Source organism: Lissotriton vulgaris, chromosome 2_1 (genome assembly GCF_964263255.1).
Source record: "Lissotriton vulgaris chromosome 2_1, aLisVul1.2, whole genome shotgun sequence".
In the NCBI taxonomy this organism is placed as follows: Eukaryota; Metazoa; Chordata; class Amphibia; order Caudata; family Salamandridae; genus Lissotriton; species Lissotriton vulgaris.
The window spans coordinates 457377613-457401512 of record NC_141687.1 but is presented as its reverse complement, the minus strand read 5'-3'; the positions used below and the strand labels follow the sequence as shown (position 1 = coordinate 457401512).

Here is a 23900-nt window from a genome sequence, read left to right as displayed (position 1 = left end):
CAATTGTAACATCAACTTTATTAGCATAGATATACAGATGGCGGCATCAGATATCAGGTAAAAAGTGTATGTGGGGGGGGGTAACTATGCGAAAAGAGGCATTTTCCTGCACAAAACATTTTCATTTCCAACCTACTTGAAGTAGGTGGTACCCCATTCACAAATGAAAGGAGGGCCCCTTTGGAAATGGTAGCAAAAACATTTTTTAGAGCAGGCAGTGGCCCCTCGGACCACTGCCTGCTTTTAAAAAATGAAAAGAAACTTTTTCATTGTTCTTTTTTATACGCAACCCGTTTTTCTTTAAGGAAACCAGGCTGTATTTAGGAAAAATGGTGGAATGCTTACCTCAGCAGGCAACCATCCCCGTGATTTTGGCGATTCCCAATGGGTCGCAAATTGCGACCTCCCTCGTTAATATTCATAAGGTAGGTCAAGTTACCACCCACTAAGAATTGCTAAAAAAAAACTCATGGAGTTTCATACATTAGGAATAGCGATTACCTAGTTGCAATTCACAGAAAATCTCAATTAGGTAATCGCTATGTTCAATATTGGTACGTGGTCCATTATTTCTTTAGGCACCCCCTTTTATCTTTTTAGCCATACCAGGAGCACCATTAATAAATGTATACCTAAGTGTTCCGAGTTATTTCTAGTAGTCCACGGTAGGAAATTATCCTACGTGCTCCCTGATATATGGCCGAGCCCATCCTGGTTTTTAGGAACCAGGGTGAGATACGATGATGAAGCATGACACCAATAGGGTGTGTGAGGATCTTACAAAAAAATCACTGATGATTGTGGATTTGTTATTACATATTTGGGACACCGTGTTGTATTGTCCCCCTAAAGCGGAGACACTTGATATTGGAGAATCTATCTACCATTGTATGTCAGTACTGACTCTACAAAAAGTGATACATTGAAGTACGAATACTCCCCCCCCCCCCCAGAATTCTACCTGCTCTTACTAGTGTTCTCTAAAGTTTAGTTATGCATTTAACTTCCAAACTGACAGTGTTAGAATAACCACGAGAGAGTTCTACATCGGAACTTACCTGCTCTATGCAATGTGCAAGGGGATTCTGAATGATACTCTTCCACACAACCTGAGGATGGAGATTATATAAAAAATAAACTGTTCCTCTATAGATAGGGAAACAGGGTATCACAACAAGCCCTCTGGGATTGAGTGGCCGGGCAGAAAAGCATTTGGTTAGAACAGAAGCTCACTGGCAATGGAGAGTATCACTGTTCTGCTAAAGGGTGAAGGTGACCATACACTCCATGAGAGTCAATGCCTTGAAAACTATGAAAAGTATTTATCAGGCGGACATTTAATATTAGAATACATTCCCTTGGGGGAGTCCATTTAACAATGCAAGGTGATTGACCTTTTTTTTGTGTCATTGGATGTCCTGATTACACAAATGTAGACTGAAGTGCGCAATTTAACTTTTTCCTGTTCTGATACAAAAGTACTTTTTTAAAATTTCTGTGGATAAGCATAAGAGTACGCATTTGGCAAGAAGGCAATAAAGAACTTGGCTTACAAAAGTGAAACCTGCTTGCACAGCATCGACGGTGCGAACTACAAAGCAAAACACTTCGGGTTTACAGATACACTAAACTATGATGATCTTCAAACAGACCCCTTCCTCGTGAGCCGGAGACGAACTGAAGCATGTTGACAAGATGCCATTAGCCAGATTTAGAAAGGGCATAGCGCCAAGGACTTCCCCTTTTGAACACAGCTTCGCATGTGCAAGCTTGTTTTTTCTTGGAATGAAAAAAACATATAACAAAGCATGTTTTATCTCTTCAAATGAGAACCTGGCCAGGCGACCTAATAAAAAACAGTTGACGCTTCTCAACATGTTTCACCTCGCCCATATGTTCTTAATAATGACATTTGTAGGGATAACGCTACCATGGACATACTTAAATTCCATGCAAATAATTCCCTTCAAATGTCACCCTCTGTTCTCTTGCAGAGAATAGCGCCCTGAGACTTTAATCTTTTGAAAATGGGAAGTGTTTTGTCACTCCACATATGGAATCCTCAAATTGAACCATGCAGACAAAGGAACATTTCAACGAAGCCTAACAGTAAATTCTCAGACAAATGCCTCTTAGCCACAAAGTATTTGGGGCCAAGTTGAACCATTTCCGTGCTGGAAAAAACTATGTGCAGTGCAATACTAAATACAGTAAATGTGAAACTTGAAAACTCACAAGTGGGATTTTCTGACTCACATTTGGGGAAGGGGAGGGAGAAGGAGATGGAAGAGGCTGGAGCTGCAAAAAAGACAAATATGTGTGTTGTCTGTCACTGAACAAAGTAACTGTGAAGAATTCATACATATGGGTTTGGGTTTTCTGAATCAAACTGGGTTCTCCGGTGGTTTCACAAGGCTTTATCTGTCTGGCCAGGACTGATGGGTTATTTTATCTACCATTAGGGCTTTCGCCTCAGCTGCTTGCTTACTTGAAATATGGCTGAAGTCATCATATTAGCGTGTTTATAAAAGTCAATTAATCTCCATCTGATACAAACGTGAATACATTTTTCATCAATAACCTATTCGTCTTTGTGAAAACAAATTAAACAATATCGTGAGTCAACAAAAAAAATATGGGGACCCGTACATGAGGCTTTGTCAGGGCCACAGGGGGTTACTGCAGCAGGACCATCCAGCACCATCCATTACTCCCACAAGGAGGAAAGAGGCAGGATAAGGACACAGACATTTTATAATGTTCTATTGGAAGTATAGGTGGAGGTGTGTGTCTTTAACAAGGATATGTTATTTTGGAGTCATCACAAAAAGTTACTGTGGCCAAAAAAACTGAAAATCTAACTTTGCACCAAGGACAGAATTAATGTTGTGGACATTACTCACCATAGTCTTGTAGAAATGTGCAAAAGATTGTAGGACATGAGGTCTCATTCCTAGACGAAAATGGCAGTCCGGGGTAGAAAAACAGGTCTAAAAGGAAAATGACATTCCACCACTTCCATTCCAACCCCATGGACGAGATGATCAAGAGTACCCTGCAGCCAGACGCCTTGACAGTACTCAGTTCAGATCATTAGAGTCATCAATGCTACAGACCATGCGCCTGTTAGGTAAGAGCACAGAGGGTCTAAATAAGACACTCAAGTCCAGTTTTATGGTTATGAATTATGGGGAAAAATCATTGGTGGCAGAAGTAGAGTTAATATCTAAACAAATTACAGCACTTTGTGGATGTGTTCATGATGAAACACTTTCATAGAGATGGAGACAACGCACTCTTCTGTTAAGGATTAAGGATTACTTTTCCATCACAATTACAGTTTTAAAGTTGAGTTAAGGCTCAGTAGCGGTGATGTGGCCAAAGATCTGACATAGATTACATCAACCTTGTTGGAGCAGCTGACAGTTTATGTGGTCACTGCTAATAAGGCTGCTACTACTGAAAGTGAAGAGGCATCCAGCCTAAGTAACATCTGATCCAATGATGCTTGGTTGATGATGCAGAATGAGCTACCATGCTGAGGGAGATGGGCATGCTGAAGAAGCAGGCAGTAAACATGTCAAAATAAACTGAGGAATACAAAATGAAAGAATTTTGAAATTCTTTTATGATTTGGCCATTATGTGTGATGCAACATTCATTTATTTTTTATAACACTTTTACTTTATTTAGTTTTTTATTAAGGAGTATCCAACATTGGTAGATCTTTTTCTTCCATTCATTATAAAACCTGTGAGTAAACAAGGACATTTTTAGAGAAATGTATACCTTTTGTATAATTATTTCTTAGAAATGCATTTTAAATAGGTATATCACAAATGGTTGTTGATAATATCTCTCCGGTACAGAATATGTAGAAATAGAAGTTTCTCTTGGTATCAGCAAACAGTGGCTCAAATGATTAGAGTGGCAGACCCTGATGCAGAAGTCTAGCCCGGGACCAGGGTTCAATTCCCCGCCTCGGCGGGTCTTGGGCTCAAAATTCCACGGACCTGATAATTCTTGCCTCAGTGCCTATTCCAATCATGGAGTCCCACTCTGCAACTCTGGGCAATAGCTTGCTTAATCTCCACAACGACCCCCACAACGCTAAGGATGCCTGGCCTCCACCTGGTGGGTGCCCAGGAGTGGACGCCTCACAGGGAAAGCCAGGATGGGTTCCACAGCGGTATTCGTACAAGCGCCTTGAGACCCTTGCGGGTGAGTAGTGCGCTATACAAGTATCAATTTACAATTATTTTTTTTTTAGTCATACACAAGTCATTCTACGTATGAAAACATTCAAGAAAGCCCATAAATCAATTATAAATGTAACATCAAACAAGTGTGATTCTGAAATATATTAAGAAAGCCCATAAATCAATTATAAATTTAACATCAAACAAGTGTGATTCTGAAATATATTCCTATAATTAAAAACGTTTTTGTTGTAAATAAAATCGATAAGAACAAAACATATACGTACCAAATTCCTAACAAAACACAGAGAAAGAAACACATGTTTTCATTCTGTGTAAACAAGAGACAACACAAGTGACAAAAATTAAAATCATCCTAACATCCGTTAATTCAATTTCATAGAGATCTCTCCATCCATGGGTGATTAGACTCAAATGTTCCTTCAATTTAACAATAGAAAACAAGGCATTGACGTGTTTCAGTGGACTAAGGAATTTAACACCACCTTCTTCAGGACTTTATATTTCTATTGTCTCTCTTACAATAGGCACATACAAAAATGCCTGCATATTAAGCTTATTTAATTATATCGACAGCAGTATGTAAGCACAGGGACGGGGAAAAAGTAGAAGATAGGTCAGGCATAGAAGAGGCCTTCGTAGACTTTTTTCAGTCATGGTATGTGTAAGATGTAAAATGTCTAGTCTCAACAGTGGACCTCTACTTCATAAACTCACAAATTCCAAAGTTGGATGTAGGCTCCTGTCATTAAATGCAGCAATTACCTTAGATGAGGGCTTGGAGGTGATAAAAAGATTGAAAAAGGGGAAGGCTGCTGGCCCAGACACCATTCCAAATGAGTTAAACTTAGCCCTAAAAGAATCCCTGGCCACCAGATTAGTGGACCTTTTTAATTCTATCTACTTAGAAGGCTACCCGCTCCCAAAATCATGGAATGAAGCAACCATAAGTTTGATAGTAAATCCCGGCAAAAATCCTCTCAAATGTGAGTCGTACAGGCCCATATCCCTTTTGAACAACGAATATAAAATCTTTACGCAGATTTTAGCAACAAGCCTTGGAACCATATCAGATAAACGTATCCAAATGACCAAAAAGGTTTTATCAAGGGGTGACAGTTATATGATTTCACTCATCAACTTATCGGAGCCATTGATATTGCCATCCAGGAAAAGTCCCCTGTTGCAGTTCTCACATTCGATGCTGCAAAAGCATTTGATCGTGTGAACTGGTCATTTTTGCAGATGGCCATCTTTCATTACAGCCTAGAGTATAATTTCTGTAGAGCAATAACGAACATCTATACAGCCCCTGTTGCAAAAATACTCGTTAATGGAAGTTTATCGAAAGGTTTCCAGATCAAAAGAGGCATGAGATAGGGCTGTCTACTTTCTCCCCACTGTTTTAATTTATACATAGAACCCCTAGCCAGCACAATTAGGAGGTCCATGAAATTATTCCCTTTAATTTTAAGGGTTGGGTTTTGAAAGTGACACTATATGCTGACAATTTAATGATTTATGCAAGTGATCTAAATAAGTCCCTCAATAGTATAACAAGTTTACTATCATATTTTGGGAGTATCTCTGGTTACCAAGTCAACCATCAGAAGACTGAAACAATGCACTAGAACATGAATCTTCCAATCACAGAATCTAATAACAAAATTAAATATCTGGGGACAGAAGTCCTAAAAAACTTTGACAAAATCGCCCAAGTAAACTTGAATTTAAAAATAAAATAAAAAAGAAAGCTATTGAGATCATCGAGCTGTCTCTCTCTTACCTTCATGGGGAGAGCTAACATTATTAAAAAGGTGATCCTGCCTATGTTTACATTCGTATCTAATACTATCCCGCTGGAGTTTAAGCCCCAATGGTTAGGAAAGATCCAAAGTTAAATTAATGCTTTTATTTGGGCCTCCAAAGGAGTAAGGATAGCTTGGAAAAAGCTTTGCCAGAAACAAAACCGAGGGGGTATAGCATCCCGAACCTTATGGCGTACTACAGAGCCTTCCAATTCAAGAACATCAGTAGTCTCTTTAGACCAAATGAATTTTATTCTTCTTACTGTAAAGCAGCAACCGACCATGATCACTGTCTATATAAGTTTGGCCACCCAAGGTATTTCAAAAAAGTTAAATTAAAGGTATTGGGATCAGCGTACAAACTATGGTACAAGATAAGGAGAGTATGGAAGATTCTATACTATAGCCCGCTTTCACCAATATGGAACTCACCTGGAACACCCAAATTTTCGAAAGACTCCCTAGCAAGCCCATTCAAAAAAAGCAGGAATAATGAAATGGGGAGAACTTTTAGAGGGTGGAAACTTAAAGAGCTGTAGCTTTCTGTCTGAAAGAACCAATGGGGAAATCTCAAGGTTTAAATATTATCAGCTGGTTGGAATTTTGGAGAGAGAAATACAAAAAGATCCAGCCCGAAAAGAAATATCAAAATGGTACTGGTATTTGACCTAGAAAGAGTACAACAAATTCACTACACCAGGTGATACTTGGAAGAATATCTTTCCGGTTCAAGACTTGCAACAGCAATGGCAAGTATCCTGCACTTTTTTATGGCATACTATAATTTCTGCACCCTTCAGAAAAAAACATCTCCTTACACTACACAGGTCCTGTTGGATGCCTGAAAATTATCTAAAATGAATAACTAGGTGGCGAATAATTGTCCATAATGCGGTGAGCCAAAGGCGAACGATATTCACATGTTCCACTTGTATGCTTATCTCAATACTTTTTGGGAAGAAATTGGTAAGATTATTGATAAAGCTCTAGAAACGAACATTAAGGTAAGTTCCTTTACTGTTATTTTTGACATTTTGGACATTAATGAACCTATTATTATTTTAAGTGAAAACCCGAAATATATGCTGTTTATTTTAATTTTATTAGCCAGACTTGGGGTGTGCATAAACTGGATTCTCCCATCTCCTCCTAAAGTGGCAGATTGGCTTTGCTCAGTAGATAAGGTCAGGAAATTAGATACATCTAGTGGGGACAGTAAGCAAACCAGGCATTGGGAACTTTGGGACAGAAATTTTGTGGAAGGGTAGGAAGGGATGTCAAATGATTCCACTCAATGCGATTCAACAAATTCGAGGGTATCATCATGGTGGATCTGTGATGAATAAACTCAAAGAATTTGAAGGTTCTTAAGGCATGGTCTCACCTCGTTATCGATGGGCACCTCCTACTCCACTCAATACAAGGTGGCCTTGCTTACCATAACCAAATCAAAATTGCCTAAATGAGGACAAAAAAAGCATGGTGAATTATAGGTAATCATCAATGGGACCGAGGTAGAGGTTTTGTGGCATACAGGGGCCAGAATGATCACAGTGGTTGGTCTGCTGGTTTCTCTGGAGCACATTATGCCAGATGTCCTCCATAAATTAGTCAACACTAAAAATGAGGGGAAATTTCATCCCATAGCAATCATTATTTTTGAGTGGGGAAATGCTACAGGCCTTTCAAGGGATAGCTGTGAGCCCTAACATTCAAGTGGAGTGACTGTTAAGAAACAACCCTGAAACTTCTGCTAGGACTGAGATGGAAAAGAAGACTCATGCAGAAATGTTGGGTTTGCGTGAGTGGGTGTATGCAGCCAAATGGGCCCAGACAGCATGTCAGGAAAGTCAAGGGAGTGTGGATTCTAGAACAATGGCCCAGGTCCTCAGAAACAAGAGGAATGCCAAGAGTTGTGAGAAGCCAGCCTCCAAACTCACACAGCCCAGAAAGAATCTGAACCCCAAGGGGGGATTTGAAGCTTCAAGGTGAAGAAGAGCCTACCCTGAGAGACCTTCCAGAGCTTTTTGAATTGCATGGGGCAGGAGGACCCTCCAAATGAGGAATTCTGTCACTTACAAAGACAGTGTCCAACCCATGAAGGCTTTCAGCACCAGGGTGAAGTCCTGTGGTAGGGAGATACCAGTGGAACCCACAGGATCTATTGGGGAAAGGATGTCTGATACAGTGAAGCAGGGGTCATAGACCTTGAAGCAACCAGGAGAATGGTGACCCCCAAGCAATACAGGTCATTCCTCTTAGACGTAGACCATGATATCCCCTTAGCTAGGCATTTGGAGCAGATCAAAACCTGAGACAAGGCCATCAACTACTTTTACTGGCCTGAGATGTCTGAGAAAGTGTAGGAGTTCTATCGCTCCAGCACTACCTGTCAAGCCAGTGATAAGACAGGAAGCCAACCCAAGGCTCACTTGATCCCACTACCTTTGGGGGGGACACTTTTTGAGAGGATGGGGATTGACATTGCTTGCGGCGTAGATCGTAAACAGCTTCAGGAAACAGGTTCATCCTGGTAGTGGTGGACCATTCCATTTGGTACTCTGAAGCCAATATTTGAGGATGTTAACTGCACCTGTGGTGGGCAGGTTCTGCTTGATATCTTTACTAGAGTAGGGTTCCCCAATGAGGTAATCTCAGATAGATGTACAAACTTCAAGTTTGCATACTTGAAGGATATGTGGAATGAATGTGGGGTGACTTACAAGTTCACCACCCCTTATCATCTCCAAACCAATCGGCTTGTGAAAGATTCAACAACACCCTAAAAGGTATAATGATTATATGGCTTTGTGACAAACTTCATAGGAAGTGGGATGTCCTACTCCCACATCTTATATTTGCCTCTTGAGGGTACCACAAAAGGGAATTGACTTTAGCCCCTTTGAACTTTTGCATGGGCACCCTGTCAAAGGTCCCGTATTTCTTGTGCAAGAAGGGGTGCAAAAATATTTCAAAGAACTCAATCAGGACATTGTGGACTATGTGCTTGGCCTATTTATGAAACGGGCTAAGAAAAACTTGGAGGCCAGCCAGGAACTTATTAACCACTGGTATGGCCAAAAAGCTACCTTAGTGGAATACTAGCCAGATCAGAAAGTGTGGGTTTTGGAGCCTGAGTCTTCTACAGCCCTCCATGACAAATGGACTCGGGCCGACACACTACTGAAGAAGATGGGGGTGCACCTACCTGGTGGACTTTAACACCCCCAGACACCCTCATAGGGTGATCCATCTCAAGCGTCTGAAACCCAACCTTGACAAGGAGGACATGACCATACTTGTGGTTGCTGATGGAGGAGAGGTAGTGGAGACTGAGCCTTTTCCAGACTTCCTACTCCATAATGCCAAGAATGGCTTAGTGGAAGAAGTCGTACTCTTCTTACTCTGACAGAGCAGCAGCAGAGAGACCATCACCAATTGTTGAGGCAGTTTGCTAGGCGGTTCTCGTTGACACCTGGACTGATCAGTGGTGTGTTCATGACATTAACACTACTGACAGTTTACCAGTTTGTTAAACAAAGTAGGGGCCAGCTTCAAGGAAGGAGTGCCTAAAACATTATGCCTTGTCTTGCAAGATCACCCCATCTTTTGGGTCTGATGCTGCTGATTGTTTGAATCTGTGTACTGAGAGTGGTAACCATGCCTCAGTGATTTTGCTCCGACCCCTAAAACATGTCAACGTTGGCTATACTCCTAATTGGCATATTTACCTTATCTGTAGGTCCCAAGTGTATGGTACAAACTGTACCCAGGGCCATTTAGTTAAAGGTTGCTAGTGGGCGGCAACCACCACTAGCATGACAGTGCAAAACATGACTGCATACATACCACTGTGCCTGTCTGCAATTTCAACCTATCAAAATGCAAAACCCCTTTTGACAAGCCTAAACTCTCCTTTTAAATATTAGTAAGTCACCCCTAAGTTAGCCCTAATGCCCAATAAGGCTGGGTGTATTGTATTTAAAAGTAGACAAGTAAACATTTAATGTAAAACACACCTAACAGTGACTAAATGTATTGAAATCTATACTGGCCTACGATGAATAGTGACATTATTATTAGTGGTAGACTACAGTCCACAACCACTAATAACCCACTTACTCACTATGAGCCTTTGCCAGCCTCTCTCCCTATTCTACTTTTAAGCAGTTATGTAGTGGGGACCTCCTTTACAGTCCTGAATGCAGGTATTGTGTGTGTCAAAATTCATTGCCTGATTGCATACACAAATATAACACTTTCATCAAGAATACATTTGTGTTGTTCTGAAACATTATTTGTATGAGTGGGTATACAATTTAAACTGACTTATTAGTCACCTAACATCCACCTGTTTGCTAAGTTCTTTGGTAAAACATTCATACAATAGACTGTTGAAACATGTAAGAACCAAGTATACAGACATGGTGGCATGTGACAAGGTCTGTGATTGAAGTCAGAGCTGCATACTAACTCAGGGGCTTATTTTTGAAGCCCTTGTGCCGCCAATGCGTTGCTGTTTGTGACGCCCCAGCGGTGTAAAATATGCACCACACTCTGGCATATTTACAAAATGACGTATCTAAGCAGATGGATCACTTTATAAACCCCTGTACTAAATTATACCTGCATCAGCTGTAATGTATGCAGGGTGGGTGTTTTCCCGCAGAAAAGCTTGTAGAAGTGTTGCAGGGAAAGCCAAGAGATTTCGCTGCAACACTTCTAGGACGCCACTGCATTAAATCCTTACACCTGCCTCACAGCAGGTGTAAGACTGACGCAGACCTTTTCACAAAGGGCTTGCCCCATGAGAAAGGACAAATTGCTGGAGTTGCGTCTGTTTTCAGACACACACCAGCAATGCCACTTTTGCGCCTACAGATATGTCAGGAATACTGACGTATCTGTAAATCCTTGCAACATGGTGCATTATACAGTAAATACGTGAATCCATGGTGCCCCAAGGAAGAAGCGCTGACATTTGTTGCATCGCTGTTTTCACGCAGCTATGCAACACTTTTCATAAATGAGACCCTGAATGCTTAGGGGATGCTGCACTTTCTGTATCAGTATTTTGTACCTGACAGAGGTATATCAATATTTGTAGTCTAGCTAGGCAGCTTATCACTTGTGGGATGTGTGCTGTGAAAAAAGCAACCTGTTATAGCTTCCTATTGTGTGCATGTAGCCTTTACTAGAGGACACTTGGAATGACTAAAATACTCTGAAGCAATGTTTCTTAACCTTTTGACTTATATGCCCCTCACCCCCCCTTAATCATTACTGGGATCCGAATTTATTGGAATCCAGAGACCCAAACTAAGTCATTACAGGAAGCTGGGAACATTATCAATTAAATGAACTACAAAGCAAACAAAAAATACAGAAACAAAGGATTCATCAAACACATACAAACATGAAATATTCTTTTTAATTCACAAATATAAAAAGAGCTACATTTTATTTTTAAGTGGAAGGTTGTGGATGTTCTTAATTAAACTGAGGCCACGCATGGTCCATGCTATATTCTGTTGAATGCACTTGCTCTGCTCCCAGGTCTCAATTTGAGGATACTAACTTTATTTTTAGCCTCCAATTTCAAATTCTTTCACATACACAGAATGTTTAGAACTTTGCAATTTTAATTTTTCCTTTTTTATTTATACTCACTTTATTAATCTATTAATATTATTTCATCTTCATAACATTTGCAAATCTCAAATAAAAAATTGGAAGTCATGGATTACTTTTATGATTCGAAATCCATTTGTTTCAGTGCGCTAAATTGCTAAATCCTTTCCTATGTGCATTTGGTGGGTTGCACATAGTACGGTTTATGTTTGCAAACCAATTTGCAACTGGTGTGAGAAAATCACTTTAGTCCGTTGGGCACTAGTCACAATAAGAAAGTGGATTCTTGGGGACATATTCTCAAAAACACATCGCCGGTTTAGCTGCACTTTTCTGCCACAACAGTGGCGATAGAGTCATCGCCATATTCCCAAGCCTGCGCTAACAGCCGACATCGCCAGGTTGCCTGCAATAGCTGGCGCTTAAAACATCGTCAAGGCTGACAGCGACCACTAACGCTAATTTAGAGTGGCCGTTCCCCTCCAAAAACTCACGATGACACCACTTCGCGATATTCTCAATGACCAGCCAGATCAGCGATGCGGGCCAAAAACAGGTGACGAAGACCTGCAGTAGAAAGGGAGCCCAGCCCAGAGCCACATCTGAAGACCAACAGATGCCATGGATCTACTAATCATGCAGCTTGGAGACCCAAGAGGGCCACAACACCCACCGCCACCACTGATAGCACCACCCCCATCCCCAGGACCACCCACCCCCCGGACTACCACCCAGGCAGCGCCGAACAAGACAATCTTTTGCTGTCTTGTACTTGTCCACAATAAGAATATTCAGAGTCACTAAAGAAGTTCAAAATGTTCATAATGAATATAGTGATTCATGAAACCGTATGCGAAATACGAACAGCATTAAAATGCATAAAGGTAGCATCATCAACCTTGTTACAAAACAATAGAATACATAAGGAGCCGTCAATTAATAAAGACTGTGAAAAATGCAAAATAACTAGGCCTAATCACCCTCCGCTTGGCAGTAAGCAGTTATTTTATATAACAGAAGATCCCTAGGCGTTAATAGCTGACCCCCTACCTGAAAGCCTAAACGCAAAGAGGTTTACATCATAGGAACTGCAGAGCTCAGCTCCATGGAACAGCTGCCTTCGAGTGTATTTCAAAAACATGCAACCATGGCATATCAAAGCACGATTCATACATATGGCAGCTGTTGCTAACATGTTTTGCCTAGGTAATAGGGACTGACCAGAACAGAATAACAGGAGACATTGTCGATCGACCTTGCACAATATATTCAAGGGTAAGTTGAGAACATGAACAACAATCTGTTATCATGTACAGGACAGAGGCAAAGTGTCTCGAAAACAAGCTCTAGCAAAGGCGTGCACAAAAACAGCAGCATAGAGCAAGCAAACTCATGCTAACTTAGCAATGTCGACAATGCATCCAAAGGGCCTCATAACCCCATATAACACCCTTCCCCCGGTAAATCTGTACGACATAGACAGAAGAACAAACACAGAGTTCAAAAGTCAAGCAGTAATCCAAATATTAGTGAGGAACTTCCCCAAAAAATAAAAGACAAAATCGGAGATAAAATGGAAAGTCAGTGGAAAAACCTAATTTGCGGTGATTGCGGTACAGTTGTAGCTGGGCCAGCTTTTGCAGAGCCACAAAATGAGCAGCCATTACAAAGCAAAAAGAGGAGAAGCAGGACACCAGCTACTAGCGCAATTGTAAGGGGAAGCCTCCGGGAATGCTAGAAAACAGAATAAATAATAGCTAGTATTACCCCAAATATAGTTTGAAAAGAACAGACTAGGCCAGATCCCACAAATTTAAGGTTTACATCATAGGAACAGCAGAGCTCAGCCCCTTGGAATGGCTGTCTTCAAGTGTGTTTTAAAAACATGCACTCATGTCATATCAAAGCACGATTCTTCCATATGCCAGCTGTTGCTAACATGTTTTCCCTAGGTAATAGGGACTTACCGGAACAGAATAACAAGAGACATTGTTGATCGACCTTGCACATTATGTTCAAACAGCATTTCAAGGGTAAGTTGAGAGCGTGAACAACAATCTGCTATCATGTACAGGGCAGAGGCAAAGTGTCGCGAAAACAAACTCTAGCAGAGGTGTGCGCAAAAGCAGTAGCATAGGGCAAGCAAACTCATGCTAATTTAGCAATGTCAACAATTTATCCAAACGGCCTCATAACCCCATATAACACCCTCCCCCTGGTAAGTCTGAACGACATAGACAGAAGAATAAAAACAGAGTTCACAAGTCAGGCAGTGTTCCAAATATCAGTGAGGAACTTCCACAAAAAATAAAAGATAAAATCAGAGAAAAAATGGAAAGTCCGTAGAAAAAGCTAAAGGCACATTGAGCCAAACGTTGCTAAGGGCAAGCATCCAACGGCCTCATACAGGTGATTGCGCTACAGTAGTAGCTGGGCTCGCCTGTGCAGAGCCACAAAGTGAGCAGCCATTATGAAGCACAAAGAGGAGAAGCAGGACACCAGCTACTAGCGGCAAGTGTAAGGTGAAGCCTCAGAGAACGCTGGAAAACATAGAATGAATAATAGCTGGTATTACTCCGAATATAGTTTGAAAAGAACAGACCAGGCCAGATCCCACACATTTAAAACAATGTACAAGGCCTGTCGTCTCTGATGCATTGAATATCTGGTGAATTAGTCCCCCAAAATGAGTGGGAGGTCAGTGTTAAGAAGCAACTGTATCTCACTCGAGGTCCGAAGCACCTGCAATCTGAATGTGTCTCTGGTGGAAGTGAGGGCCACCTTCTGTTGGAATAAAAGGGCTTTTTGCTTGCTGAATTTGTTGAACTCTGCTTTCAAAGACAGAATGGAAGGCCTTAAGTGAAGAATCTAAACTCTCTTCAGGGGCGGTAAAAGTAAATTGCTACAGCAAGTTGCACGCTGGGAAACTGTTGCCAAGTATGGGAATTCCGCGGGCAAGCCACAGCAGTCTTGGTTGTTTAAAATACAAAGCTGCAGTTGGTAAGCAATGTAAAGACAGGCGTGATGCATGGATGCACAACATGTGTGTATGCCCCAATGCCTCATGGATCCAGGTGCAAAATGCACCGGACAATGATGAGGAAGATGAGGCTGGTGAACCACTCCCCAGTCACATTGTGACTGTGCTTAGCATTCATGAAACAGTACAAAATGACCACGTAAACAGCTTGTGCAAATAAATTCATTGCAACACACATTCCCTGTGTGCATCTCAGTCCTGCATTGACACATCACTCTGACTAGTGTAAGTGCAATATTAAGTGCTAAAAGTCTAATGACTAGCAAAAAGATGGTGGGTATGTCAACTCTGTACAGAGTGGCTGTTTAGGGTGTCATGTATTCAAAATGCCATTTCGGGGTGTCAAGTGTGGTACGTAATCACACTCATCAGCGTATCACATGTGTACAAAAACATGACATGAAGGCTGTCATTGGTGTCCAAAAAAAGACAACAGGGTGTCATTTGGGGTCAAATATGAACCCTCTTGATGCAGATATGCACTCTGTGACTCCAGTCCCACAACATGAGCAACATGGACATAAGGGGAATGACATCAGGGGTGTTTGTGCACGTGTATGTGGCATAGTGTGACCAACTCCTTTACGGATGTGGTCCACACTCTGCCACCACACTGTTGTGGTGTGCACCATGTCATGATGATTAGACTGCAGCCATGCTGATCGTCATGCAGTGTCACTTGCATTGTCAGTGTGGCTCATGGAACCGCAGCACATGTGTAAAGGTTTGTTGTGAGATTAGTGAAGTGTGGGGAGGGCCCCCTCTGGGCACATTGTCGACGGAGGCCTACTTGCTGTTTCTATGTGTGCTGCAGTATGCCAAGAGGATCAAGGACATGATCCAGAATCATTGTGGGTGTGCACTGTGCTATACTTAATTGTGCATGTGTGCCATTGTGCCCATCTCCCGCTGTCCCCCCAGTCCCTGGTCGTTACTCACTCTGTTGCTGTTGGGTCAGGTCATGTTGAGCAGTGTCCGGTCCCCCAACTCCTGCCACAGTCTCCCCACTGATTACTGTGGACACCATTTCCTCCCTCTCATCCAGCTCCTGCTGTGGCGCTGTACTCCCATATCCAGTCTGCATTGCTGCTTTCCGGTTGCTACCGAGTATCAGCTTGGTTTTGCGCTTTACATCATTCCAGCGCTTCTTGGCACTTCACTCTGACTGCATTCACCTTGGCCAAGACGGACTGCCATATTGCATTTTTAGTTGCCAATGACACAGTGGGGGTGATGAACAGTTGTTGGGGGTGTTCTATCGCCTCCGTAATCAGGGTCTTGTTTTCCTGCAGACTGGATCGCAGGTTTCTCTTCTTCTTCTCCCTGCCCTTCTCCTTCCACGAGGTCCCTGGCTGGTCTTCCAGGGGGTTTGTGGGGTTCTGGTTGGCCTCTGTAGTTGCTCCTGCTTCCTCCATGGTGCTTTTCAGTTCTTGGTTTTTTTCCAGCTTTTATGGTGAATTTTCCCGTCTGACGTGGGAATAGCAACACTGGCGCTGCTTATCGCTCATATTTTTATAGCTGTTGGGCCCATAGCAACTTTTCTCATGTTCGGGTTTCCTTTTTTATTGGTGTACCGGTAATTTTATTGCGAACAATTGGCGCGTTATCAGGGAACTATTGCCTGTTGTTGGCGTGTTGAGAATACGCCTTTAACACAGCATTAATTTCCTGCGATAGACGGCGTTATGTAAAATTGCGTTATCCTAGGTTGGTGATGATTATAGCATGTTCTTGAGAAAATCCCCCTTAGTGTAATTAAAGACGCAGCTTTGAGAGTCGATGACAATACATTTTAAAAGCAGGTTTTATTGAAAGGGTGATAACAAGTTAAACAGGCCCCAGGTAGGCACAGCACCAACTGTCACCAACCTTCCAGATCATCAATGTCATGACAACTGCATTGGAATGCCATGACATAATACAGAACACCTTATAATTCTATTACACACCACAACAATCACTGGAGTCATCTTAAGAAAAAGGTAGGTAAAGGTGTCTTATTGAGGGAGGGGGGTATGAATGCTGAATGATATGAAACTTTTAGAGGAAGAATAAAGTTCTGTAATTGAAATATATTTTCTTCATTAATAACGGCTCGTAGGACAAGGTTACACGTGGAATTCTATTGGAATAAGTAACTGATGTAAACACAAGGTGCAATGTATGAATGGGAAATGTTTGGATAATTTCCTTTTCGGAAATTGCTCAAAAATGGCCAGAAATTGTGTGAAATTATGCAGTAATACACAAAAATATGTTTTTGGCATTTTGCTCTATTTGTTAGTGAGATTTGTGAGCCCAATTCACAGAACTAATTTAAGACATAATCCTAAACTTACTACCATTTTGGTATTCACAGAAGGCACTTACTCATTTTGATATTCACAGAAGGCACTTACTCATTTCAGTATTCACAGAAGTTAGGAGTCCTAATTTTAAGACTCCTAAATGCCTTCTGTGAATACCGAAAGTCTTAAAGTTTGGATTTTTCTCAGTTTAGGAGTCCTAAAGTTAGGAGTCCTAACCAATTCCACCAAATGCTATGTGGTGGAGTTTTTTCTCCAGCGTGACTCACCAACTGCAAGTTGGTGAGAGGAAGCAAGAATTGGTGCCCCCTAGCATGATTTTCAGATGCTAGGCGGGCACCCGGTGAGATTCTCCCCGATGCAGGCAGTCGTGACGGTTCACGGTAAGAAAGCTGCCGCTCGTGTAGAAAATCTACTTCAGCAGCAGTCAGCAAAATCAACTAGAAAAGCAGCGCCTTCTAGTGCACCACTTGGGGCTGCTCGTGCTGATTTTATTTTTCACTGTGGAACAAGCTCCTGACACTAAGAATCAGTGCAGGCAGTGCATCGTGCCGATTTTGGCCCGTTCGCGGAGCTCTAAGGAACCTTGCAGATTTTTCATATAACTGCAGAATTCAGTGGAGTGAAACACTGCACGTTCCGCCCACCCCTACCTAAAATATCAATATAGGAAATACAGATAAAATCGGTAAAGAAAATAGTGACAAATGTAGCACATGCCATTCCTATAAACAAATATGCTTTGGCGCCTGGACAGGGGTATGAAGTAAGTATGGGCAAAATTTGCGAATTCGCGGTCCGTGAATTCACGCGAAATCGAATTCGCGATTCGCATAATCCACGAATTTGTGCAAATTTGCGGAATTTTTTTTGAATGTTCGCTGGTTTTTTTACATATTCGCGGGCCGCTTGCAGCGTACCGACCGCGATGTTACCCGTGCGGTCGTACATGGGCGCGGACATCTTGTGCGCGTGGTGTGCGGCGCGCTATTATGAGTTCACGTGTGTTTTTGCGTGCTCGTGGGGGAAATATCACGCAAACTTACCCACGCGGTCCTCAATGGGCACGGCCATCTTGTTTTTCATTCATTGGTATAGTTCTGGGCATGCTTTTCTTATCCTCCCCTTATCTCTGCAATCCTTTGTTTCTTTGAACTTTTTTGGGATCTTTTTTACTCATTATCTATCCCTCTATTTTTCTACATCTATATTTTGTGTTTTTTTTTACTTTTCGTTACTTTTAAAGCTACTTTTTAAAACTCTTTTCTTTTCTTGACTTTTTCCCTATTCTTTCCTATTTTTTTTTCTTCAGCTGTCCAGGACCATGCCAAAGGGAGCCGGGAAGAGTAAGGGGAAGGATCCCGCACCCCGCATCCGTCTCCCATGCGGGCGTTTGAGGGGGGTGCAAGTGGTGGCCAGGGAGATTTTCACCGCGGTGGAGGTGGCCACCCTTATATTTTTTGTTCTGCACCACCTCCCTAAGACCGTGGCAGTAGGGCCATGCCCGGTCAAGGGTATGACCTCCGGGAGCATCACCAGCGGTGGGATAAGGTGTGCCGGGCCATGCGGAGGGAGTCGGGGGTCTGGCGCACCTACGACCAAGCGACGCACCGGTGGGCCGACATCCTCGACCGGGAGCAGGACCTGCTCCACCTGCTAGGCGTGGAGATCCCTGGCCTTGGTGAGTAGCTATTTAATAACTACTTTGTATTCTTCTGCTCTGTGTTATATTGCTAATATGTGTTTTTCCCAAAGAGCAAGAATGCTGCCTAATCGATTACATTGCAGGTAAAATAGTGTTTAAATAGCTTCTGTGATTGCAGGTGCTCGCCTCCTCAGTGGCGTTGCTACTATGCTTACTTGTTTGCAACTTTGTGCTCATTTGGCCTGAATTTGTAGAGTGTAGTACTTTACAGAACTGCGTAATGCTAGAGAGACTAGAGACTCAAGTCTAGTCCTTCCTTTGTACTCCTACTGCCACTAAGAAGAAGAGATAGTGATGGATTGATAGGTTGAGTATATTACGACTTGTTATTAGTAGTAGGACATTTTTTAGTGCTTTGCAATCAGGATGATGGACTGTGTCTGACACATCGCATGCTGCTGAGTGCTGGCAGTCGTAGTAGAACCTTTTTGTTGTTGGTTTAGTTAGTGATTTACATAACTTTCCAAGTAGAAGGTCTGCGAATCCAGCAATACTGTACTAGTATCCTCCTAGTTGACCAAATCAGATAGGTCAACACATGTAGTGCAACTGTTGCTAATTTGTTTCCCCGAGATAATTTTAGATGTTGGTCAAAGAAATCAAATATTTCCAAAAAAACAATCATCAATGTTTGTGTTTATTTCATGATCATCAGCACCTCCCAGGGGCAAGGCAGCAACATCCCAGACTCCGGCGGAACAGAGTGGGCAAGAACGGTCCTCTGCAGGCTCTTCTGCTGGCCCCAGTAAGTTGTTCTGTTGTTAATATAATTATACTTCCCTAACTTTTACAGCTCCTATTCATTCCAAACTGTTTCCTAATTCTATTTTTTACAAAATAATCTTTGATCTTCTTGAAGACTGTTTCTACTTTCTTATTCTGCCTCTCTACCATCACTCTCTGTGCTGCTACTATTTACTATTATTTATGAGTCGGTCTGTGTAGGTAGCTAAGCTTGCCCAGTCGCAAACGGTGTTAAACAAAACTCTTATCCAGCAATAGCTCTAGAGGCACTCAGTGCAGTCCTCTGGGTTGCCCTTGCTGTCTATTCCAGAATTCTTAATATTAGTGCTTTGACAATTATCAACAACAAAATGTCTATGTCCACCAAGAATAAGCTAGTAGTTGGCTTTTTGATTTGATGGTAGCACATACCATACCGCTAGTGTTTCAGGGACTATTCTGCACATACAGAAGTATGGACAAGAGAAATAGGACATTGTTGATGATAGGTGCAGTTTGACTTTCCACATACCTCAGTCAGAAGTAACTGTGCGGGACTCGCAATCCCTCACCTTATTGGAACTTCAAGTCCTCCTGGTGGTGATGAGGAGTAGTTGGTTCTGTCTGTAATTATAAAAATGTTGCACGTTAAAGAGCAAGCATTCATCAGTTGTGCCAAAAAGAGTTGCATGTTATGGCTAAGCATATAAGTTAACACCCTCCCTAAAAGCGTGACTTCTTTTCAGTCCCAATATTTAAAAATTGTTTAGCATTTTCTCTTCCATTACGAGACGAAGTAGGGGGTGGTGTATGGCATCTAAAAATATGACATGTTTTTTCTAGGCATCACAACATCGGATGCAGCACTTGCCACCACCAGTGCCGGGGCAAGCAATGCGGAGGGGTCCACTCAAGCGGCGGATGCGGCGGCGCCACCAGGAGGAGCTGAGGGGGATGGCTCAGCAGCGGCGGACGGTGGTAAGTTAATATTATACTCCTTACTTATTGACATTTTAGAGTGGGCTCGCAAAGGAGTGTATGATGTACTGTACAGTAGACAGAACACTACTACAAGTACACTGTACTGTTAAGAACAGTTAATGATTTAGAACTACATTTCTTTAGCCAATCACAGAGAAGACAGTCATCCTTGACTTAGCAATAGCATTAGCGGTGGTAGTTCTCGAGTAAGCAATATTTGACATCAAATCAGCTGGGAAACCTTTATCGTGAAGCCAAGTCATATCAGATGAACTTGAGGGATGTGATGAAAGAAATGGAAAAGAACTTAGGGTCAATGGAAGGACGAGCGAGTCATAACATTTATGACTAAAGAATGATATGTGTTTTTGAATGCAGGCAGAGGTGGCTGATAGGAAGGAATCAGATGCATGGCTGCTTGAAGCAAGGATGGTTGGAGGAGAAAGAAAAAATGACTGCCTGTGTGGGTCAATCAGAAAATTCATGTGTGGTGTGCATTGCAATATATCACTTTGGTAAAACTCAAATGCAAGTCAAGACGGTGGTTTACCAAATAAAATGAAAAGGGTGTTATTTAGTTGTTGAGAAAAAGTAACGTTTTTACAGTTGAGACATTAAGAAGAATGATAGATGTTTACTTTGGAAGCCTGGATGGTATCTTCTTCCTCATACATAGCAGAGGTGTATGTAGAGCAGATGCTCAGTGCATGAAGAGTGTTACTTTGTTCGAACAGCATGTCCGTGCCAGAGTAGCAAAGCAGAGGAAATCCAAATACTACAAGTTGTGAATGTTCAGAAACTCTCCCTTGCCCAAAGTAACAGTACAGTAGTTTACTTTGCAAGCACAGCATATATTGTGTATGTATTGTATAGTTGACAATTATATCAAGTCAAGTCCCTTCCTCCGGCAATTATGGTTACCACACTCACTCTCTATGTTCATAATTTTTTTTCTGCTGTGTTAATCATGGGTGGACTATCGCTGTTGTTCACTCAATCTATCACAACAAAGCACCTAAAGTCATCCATCATATAAGCAAAGAGATCATGTGATCGGCTGGATACATGATCAGAAATGAATAATCTTCATTTTCCTCTTGTAGTACTGAAGGCCCAGGGGGGCAGTGCGAAATATAAATTACATTGAGCAGTAGCCCTTGATGTAACCGAGTATGGCCAGTGCCACCCCTATACAAAAGTAAGAGCTTCCCTATCCCCACCTGCATGTACTGCTTAAAGTAATGCATGCAAGTCTGCGTTATCATGGCTTGTGTCTATTTTCCTTGGGTGCAAGCTGACTGAGCTGGCATTATGCCGGCTACCACAAGTTCACGTACAAGTAATTTCTTCCGCAAAAGTAGAAAAAAAAGAAGAATACTGGTGTACTCTATGACACTCTGACTATCTATTGAGTCCATAGTGCTGCCTGGTAGTAGAATTCCTGAAACTCCCACTGTTACAGGGCTACAAAGACGGCGGAATATTACATGCCAAAATGTTATACTGTGTTTGCAAAATGCTAGTGTTACTGTGAGACAACTTTCTGTTGAATTATTTTGTCTTATTGTTAAAAAGTATTGGTTACATTATTTTTCTTCATATAGATGCTCCCAAAAAGCTCACCAGATGGGAGGTGGCTGTCCGGGCCGGGGCCCGGAAGCTGGAGGCCATTCGGGTGGAATATTCCTGGCTGTGGGCTTGCGAACAGGAGGAGGGGGCGTCAACAACCTCCTCCAGCAATTCCCCCGTGTCTACCAGCCAGAAGCCTCCAGCACGGCGCCGTGCTCGGACAGCCCTCCGCCACCGCTCAGCTGCAAGAACACCAGCAGCTGGTCCCCCCAGAGCCCGGAAGGCACGCATGCGCCGCCTAAGCCTAAGAGTGGACTACCTGGAGCGCAAGGTGGACGACCTTGAAAAACAGCTCCGGGACCTCCGCAAGGAGCGGCTGAACCGCCTGTCCAGACACCGCCGGAAGTGACTGTGTCCCTTGCCCCTTTTTTAAAGACTGTTGGGAGGGTGGGAATCGGGAGTTCGGGATTATTTGGGACTACTGGACTATTTGAAATGGACAATTGTTTGGGGTAGGGAGGGGTGGGATTAGTTTATTTTTGTTAGGGGAAATATATCATTGTTCATTTTACATAGTTCAACATAGTATACGCGTTGATCTTATATTGTGGGGCGGTGGGCGAGGGTTACGGCACGTTTGGTTACCTCAAACTTACCAGCATGAATTATCTAAAACGTCCAAAAATGTTCAAAAGTGCCACTAACAGAGTTAGTGAATTCAATTGGCCTACTAGTACTACTGTCAGTCTCTCCTCCGACTCCTAGCCCATTATTCTACCTCCCCAAAATGCTTATCTTACCTGTGATTCGTGTTTGAGAATAGAGCTAGGCACAGCGCTGGCTGCATGGCAAATGGTGATTACGCCATCCTGGACCGAAATTCCGTTGTTGTGGTGTTAGTAGGAGTGGTACCACACTAGCAGTAGCAGCATATGAAAAACAAAGTTAAAAAATGAGACATTGAGTGGCCTGAGAGGAGTATTAGAAGGAACAGTAGCCTAAGCAATGCTAAAGATAAGTATGGGGAAAAAGGAATTGCATAGATGATTATGGCTACAACAAGAACAGTGACACAGCTGCGTAACAAGTCTTATTGACATGTAGGAGGATGATGTTGACAATGGATCCAATCGATGGTGGGCATGAAATTCAGAATTTATTTTAAAATACTCATTGTTGTTTTTTTCACCAGAATCACAATATCCTAGGATTCATCTAGCTGCCTTAAAATTTATTTGAGGAGGTTGCTTGCACCTTATCCTCCCCAGCAAGTGTGTGGAAATATTGTTGTAATTTACTCACACCTCAATGAAAACCACACATCCCGGGGAAGGAGGGTTATTGTTTGAAACTTGGATGGGAATGGGGTTTGTGGGGAAAGTTTTGTGAAGAGAGGGAAAAAAACACAGCATGGACAAACAACAAATGAAGATAAACAAATCTTTGGATACGAAGCTATCCATAAATCTTTTAAGGGACACAAAGGAAGTGCATGCACTACTGCATGCATGAAGTTGTTTTTCTAAATGAATAGGATACTGAAAAGTAAGTAGTACTTTCTACAATGTACTAACTATAAAGAAACTATGTGACATTACAGGGCTGCAGTAATTATGCAATTTCACTTGCCTATCTGCCGTCAGAGAGAAGAACCACTTAGTACATTAAATTAGTTTAAAAAATAGCAAAGACAAAAGTATACAATGGCTGGAGGGAAGAATTGAAGCAGAGAGCAAACAAATGCCCAGTCATACTCATAGAAGTTCAGAGCAATAACATTACTTAAAAGATAAGTAGAAATGAAGATGGATACTGTAACTGTATGTTGTTGTAGTTGTCCTGTTGAATTTGGGAAGTTGCATGCATCCAGCCATTCCTCTTTTTCGCGGTACTCCTCCATTCCATCTGACGCTCCAT

The 23900-nt window shown here is 42.1% G+C and overlaps 1 long non-coding RNA gene across 1 annotated transcript in view; it reads right to left on the bottom strand.

Annotated features, from left to right (window-relative positions):
* The window catches only part of LOC147730591 (uncharacterized), a 45730-nt gene extending 22482 nt beyond the window's left edge, over positions 1–23248 (bottom strand). Inside the window, exons 1-2 of the long non-coding RNA XR_015308591.1 lie at positions 22784–23248; positions 19966–20057 (exon numbers count right to left, since the gene is read on the bottom strand). This is a non-coding gene — a long non-coding RNA (uncharacterized LOC147730591). The remainder of the gene's footprint in view (positions 1–19965; positions 20058–22783) is intronic.
* Between the last annotated feature and the right edge of the window lie 652 nt (positions 23249–23900).